Source organism: Alosa pseudoharengus, unplaced genomic scaffold (genome assembly GCF_046254945.1).
Source record: "Alosa pseudoharengus isolate Yale_2024_CS ecotype anadromous, Long Island Sound unplaced genomic scaffold, YU_APseudo_1.1 YU_APseudo_1.1_scf_3, whole genome shotgun sequence".
NCBI classification, from domain to species: domain Eukaryota; kingdom Metazoa; phylum Chordata; class Actinopteri; order Clupeiformes; family Clupeidae; genus Alosa; species Alosa pseudoharengus.
Window position 1 is genome coordinate 24,532,097 of NW_027468718.1, and position 6,000 is coordinate 24,538,096.

Consider the following 6,000-nt stretch of genomic DNA (forward strand, 5'->3'; position numbering starts at 1 on the left):
ATTTTTCTGAAAGCTACATATCTCTGGAGTATAAAATGGTATCATAGCAAGTTGGATCTTGTAGCTTTGTGGCTGTACAGGCCTTAAAAGTTGACCTCTGATTTGAAAAAAAAAGAAATTCCACCTATTTGGCTTTTTTTGTTAAAACACTCATAAGAGCCCAGAAAATAATCAAAATCTTATTATTACTGATGCATATGTGGTGTTTGATGTTGGCATACATATTTTGACTCATTGTGTGATTTTGCTCTTCATTTTGGTTGATAAAATTCAAGATTTATGTGCAAAAAAAAGCTAATTTGAGTTTTCAGAGCAACATGTTATGGCAATACCTGAATGCAGACCTTATTGATCATTACTATTCTACCTTCCTTACTTTCAATTGCGAGTTGAAATTAATATTAAATGATGACATACATAGGTCTGCAGTACAAATGTTTTTTAAATTGTAGCTGAAACGAGTACAAAGGATCTATTCATTGAATTCATCATCGTCAGAACAGGAGCACAGAGGATGCCATCTCTATGGCACTTCACTCTGCCCTGTCCCACCTTGACAATAGCAACACCTATGTAAGAATGCTGTTCATTGACTTCAGCTCAGCGTTCAACACCATCATCCCCTCCAAACTGATCACCAAACTCAGTGAACTGGGCATCAATACCTCCCTCTGTAACTGGATTCTGGACTACTTGTATTGCATTCATTGTGTCTACACTTGAGATAAATAAGTTTGGTTTTTCTTTTATCACATACACATATTGGTAGATGTTTTTTCTTTACCTTGACATGTTTCGACGTATACTTCCATCTTCTTCAGAAGGTCACACGGTGGAGTAGTGTGACGCGTTTTTATCAGCTGATGTTGTTACGGAGGTGTGATCCACCTGTCAGTTTTTTGACAGGTGGACCACACCTCCTACTGTCAGTCAGCCGCCCCCCAGGACGGCACTCCAGGTATGGAAGAGCATATATGCTCCCTCATCTCTGTTCATCGTCTTTGGGCTCCGCTTTCTTATTTCAATCGCCTCCTTTATCCAGCGGTGGTATCGGTTGTTCTCCTGCTTAATGACTCTGGCATGCAGGAGGTGTGGTCCACCTGTCAAAAAACTGACAGGTGGATCATACCTCCGTAACAACATCAGCTGATAAAAACGCGTCACACTACTCCACCGTGTGACCTTCTGATGAAGACGGAAGTATACGTCAAAACATGTCAAGGTAAAGAAAAAACATCTACCAATATATGTGTCTGTGATAAAAGAAAAAACAAACTCATGGATTCTGGACTTCCTAACCAACAGACCTCAGTCTGTTAGGTTAGATAATTGCACCTCCTCAACCATCGAACACCAGTGTACCACAGGGATGTGTGCTGAGCCCTCTCTTCTACACCCTCTTCACCTACGACTGCACACCTGTACATGGCTCTAACACCATTGTCAAGTTTGCAGATGACACTACGGTGATTGGGCTCATCAGCAATAACGATGAGACGGCCTACAGGGAGGAGGTCCAGCACCTAACATCGTGGTGCACTGATAACAACCTGGCTCTCAACACCAAGAAGACCAAAGAGCTCATTGTGAACTTCAGGAAGTCTAAAGCTAGCACACACACACCCATTCTCATCAACAGGACTGAGGTGGAGCATGTCACCAGCTTCAAGTTTCTGGGTGTCCACATCTGGACCTCTCTTGGACCCTCAATACCTCTACCCTGATCAAAAAGGCTCACCAGGCACCAGTTCTTTCTGAGGTCCATCTGTCTCCTCAGATCCTGGTGAACGTCTACCGCTGCAACATCGAGAGCATCCTCACCAACTGTCACAGTTTGGTATGGCAACTGCTCTGCCCACGACCGGAAAGCACTGCAGAGGGTGATGAAAACTGCCCAACACATCACCGGTTCCTCACTCCCCTCCATCGAGGCCATCCAGGGCAAGCGATGCTTGCGTAAGGCGCGCATCATCAAAGACTGTTCTCACCCCAACCACAGACTGTTCACCCCACTTCCCTCCGGGAGGCGTTACAGGTCTCTCCGCATCCGAACTAGCAGGTTCAGAGGAAGCTTCTTTACTGCGGACTCTAGCCCTGCATCCCGGTGACATCCAACAAACTAAGCCCCCATCACCCCCTGCCCCGCCCCCGCCTGATGCCTCCTTGCCTGTGCCTGTTGAGGTGTCCACGACCATGGCAACCTTGACAGGGACAACAAGGAGGCGGACATCCCCTAGCCCCCTCCCCCCCACAACTGCACTACCCTATCCCACCCATCTATCCCATCCATCTATTTATTTACAAATGTACATACTGTAATTACACTTATACTGTACATAGCCATATTCTACTGCTTTTCATCCTGCACATACACTTATTATTAATACTATTGTAATGTTACTGTTTCTGCACTACATTGGTACTGCACATAGTTGTACTGTACATATCTGTCTATATGGTTCATACTAAATATCTTATTCAGTTTTTCTGTAATATATTCTGTTAATACACTGCATATATCTATATTGTTCTTACTACTACTATAATGGTACCGCCACTACATTGCACATGCCTGTACATGTTGTTCATACATTGTTCATATTACAGGACATAGCCATATTTATTCTGCTCTTATCAGGGATGGATTACTGCACGGGCCTACCGGGCCCAGGCCCAGGGGCCCAAGGGGTCAGGGGGCCCTGAAGCCCAAGCCTTTGCATGGAATCATTGCCTCAATATCAACAAATCAGGATGTAGGCTATGAATCTGATTGAATTTAGTATTGGCCATCCCCAAAATGCACCAGAATACAGGAAATCACATCAAACAAATTAAAAAAATTCTGGGGGAGGACCCCCAACCCCCCCCTCCCACATATACGACAATAAGTGGGGGGCCCTTAATACATCTGGGCCCAGGGGCCCAAAAGTTCATAATCCGCCCATGGCTCTTATAAGGTAACTGCTAATACACTGCACATATTTAATTTATGCTAATCTAAACCACCTTCTGCAAAACAACTGTATACTACTGTCTACACTGCACTATATTTCTTGTCCTGTCTATGCACCACCTGCCTATACTGTGTATATCACATTGCACTTTTCTGCTTTTTTGCACTTCTGGTTAGACGCAAACTGCATTTCGTTGTCTCTGTACTTGTTCTCTGCACAATGACAATAAAGTTAAATCTAATCTAATTTAATCTAAAAAATTATCTACCTCTGCTTTGCCTCTTTACGGATCATGCTATGAATAGCAGCAGCAATGTCTGCATAAGTTGAGACATTGTTATTGACCTTCTGGACCAGAGACATTCCATCAATGATTGTTGCTGTATTATATTCATCTGGAAGATTATCTGATAGTGATGCAAGTTTCTGCAAATGCTTAGCAAGTGCTGCTTTAGAGGTTTTCCTTGGGGTCCCCTCAGGTGTCGCCAATGACCGTGGTTAAGGTCCAAGAGGGTGACAAAAGACTTCTCTCATGTCCAGTCTTTAACATGATGGTCTTCCCATGTGCCTGTGTTTTCTTTTTTGTCTCATGCTCGTAAATGTCTTTAATTTTTGCTTTGTCAATGTATCATGGAATTTGTGCTTAGGTGTATCTGACTCCAGCCTCTATGTCATGATCTTTGCCTGTAGTATGAGCCTGAATCAGATCATCCCTAACCTCTTGTGTTGCTTTGCCTGCTGTAGATATGCAAATGAACTCATGTTCCTCTGAAAATGGATTGATCCAATTTCAGTTTCTGTCTCATCAGATCTAACTGTGTAGAATTGTTAAAACTGTTGTACATTTATGTACTTGTAGATCAAGTCTTGGAAAATAGTTATTATTATTTATTTTCAATTGAAATGATTTTAACATCAGATGAAAGACAATTTTAAGTATGATAATAATAATAATAATAATAATTGTACATAATGATACCAATGTGTAAAGTATGAATATTTTCACCAACCAGTTCATCTACATCTCATTCCCACATTCTTACTAGTCAACGGTACAACTGAAATGTATAATGTAGATCATTTTAGCACCTGTGATGCAATTACCATAATTTCCCAACTATTAGCTGCAGCTTATACATTGATTTTGCAAAATTTCTTCAGCTATGAGGTTAATACACGGGGGCAGGTAATATGGTATATGGTTTTGTTTCTTTTAACTTGCATACAACACTGTCCTGTGGCTTATACACAATACGGCTAATACACAGGAAATTACTGTATGTATTTCATGTGCCCTGGACATTATAAAATTATAATATTTATGTTAAGCTGGGTACATGTGGTGATGTGAACAATTTTCATATGGTATTCCTTGAATGTAAAGGTAATATGTGATTGGTAATCATGATGTTTTGATCTCTTGGAATATCTCTTATGGGTAGTTTCAATAAAATACTAATTTACTGAATTGTGGGGTGTTTCCGAATAGTACATTTACAAATAGTAAATAGCATAGCAATGCAGACCTATGTAATCATTTGTATTTCAAGTCTCTGCTGGGAGGTAGGAAGGTATAAATACATTGATTAATGAGGTAGTGGGCATTTCAATTAGTGCTGCAACACGTTGTGTCTCTGAAAACGTAGATTTGCTCATTATTACACATAAATCTTGAATTTTATCAACCAAAATGAAGGGCAAAATCACAATGATTCAAAATATGTATGCCAACATCAAACACCACATATGCATCAGTAATAATGAGGTTTGGATTATTTTCTGGGCTCTTATGAGTGGTTTAACAAAAAAAAGCCAATAGGCGAATTTACTTTTTTCAAATCAGAGGTCAACTTTGAAGGCCTGTACAGCCGCAAAGCTACAAGATCCATCTTGCTATCATACCATTTTATACTCCAGAGATTTGTAGCTTTCAGAAAAATATAGTGAGAATTTGCCCCCCCAAGTGGTAGTGACACGCCCCTTTTTGGGCCTGTGGCTCATGGACTAGAGGCATTCTGATCAGCCTGCGGACAGATACTACTGTCCCCCTCTCCAACTAGAGATGGGGCAAGGGGCCGGTAAGGTGAGAGTCTGTCCCGGTGCAGCACCACCTTGCGCCCCTGGCCGGGCATGCGCACCCAGTACACCACTTCAGACAGTCGATCCAACACCTCCCCGGGCCCTTGCCAGCGGCTGCGGAGCTTGGGAGAAACCCCCTTCTTGCTGATAGGACAATAGATCCATACCTTGTCCCCTGGTACAAAGGCCTGCCCCTGACATCGCGTGTCGTAAGCCCTCTTCTGTCGTACCCCAGCGTTGGCCTGGGCCTGGCGGGAGTAGTCATGGACCACCTGAAGACGATCCCTCAGTCTACGAAAGTAGTCCATTTCTTTTCCCCCAGCAATCTTGGGTTCAGGCAGGGCGCCAAAGTCAACTGGTGTCCGGAGCTCACGCCCAAACATAAGGGCAGCAGGCGTGCACTGGCTGGACTCCTGGACTGCAGTGCGGTAGGACCACAGGACTAAGGGCAGGTGGCGGTCCCAGTCACGCTGGTGTTGACTGCTGAGGATGGCGAGTTGAGTGGCCAGGGTGCGGTTGAAACGCCCATCGCTTTGAGGATGAAGCGTCGTCGTCCTCGTCTTGTTCACCCCAAGCCGTCGACAGACCTCACCGAAGACTTGGGACTCAAAGTTCCGCCCCTGGTCACTGTGGAGCTCGGCAGGGACCCCGAAACGGGCAAACATCTCCTCCACCAGCCTCTCTGCTGACGTGGGGGCGCATATGCCTCGGGCCACTGAAGTAGTCCATGGCCACAAGGACATACCGGTTGCCAGAATCAGTGACCGGGAAGGGCCCAAGGATATCCACTCCCACTCGCTCCATCGGAGCTCCCACTAAGTACTGCTGCAGAGGGGCATGAGAGTGCCGTGTTGGTCCTTTTTGGGCGGTGCAGAGGTCGCAGCAGTGCACATGTATCTCTACATCTCGTCAGCAGCCAGGCCAGTAGAACCTCCCCCTGAGGCGGTTAAGGGTCTGGAGAACCTGA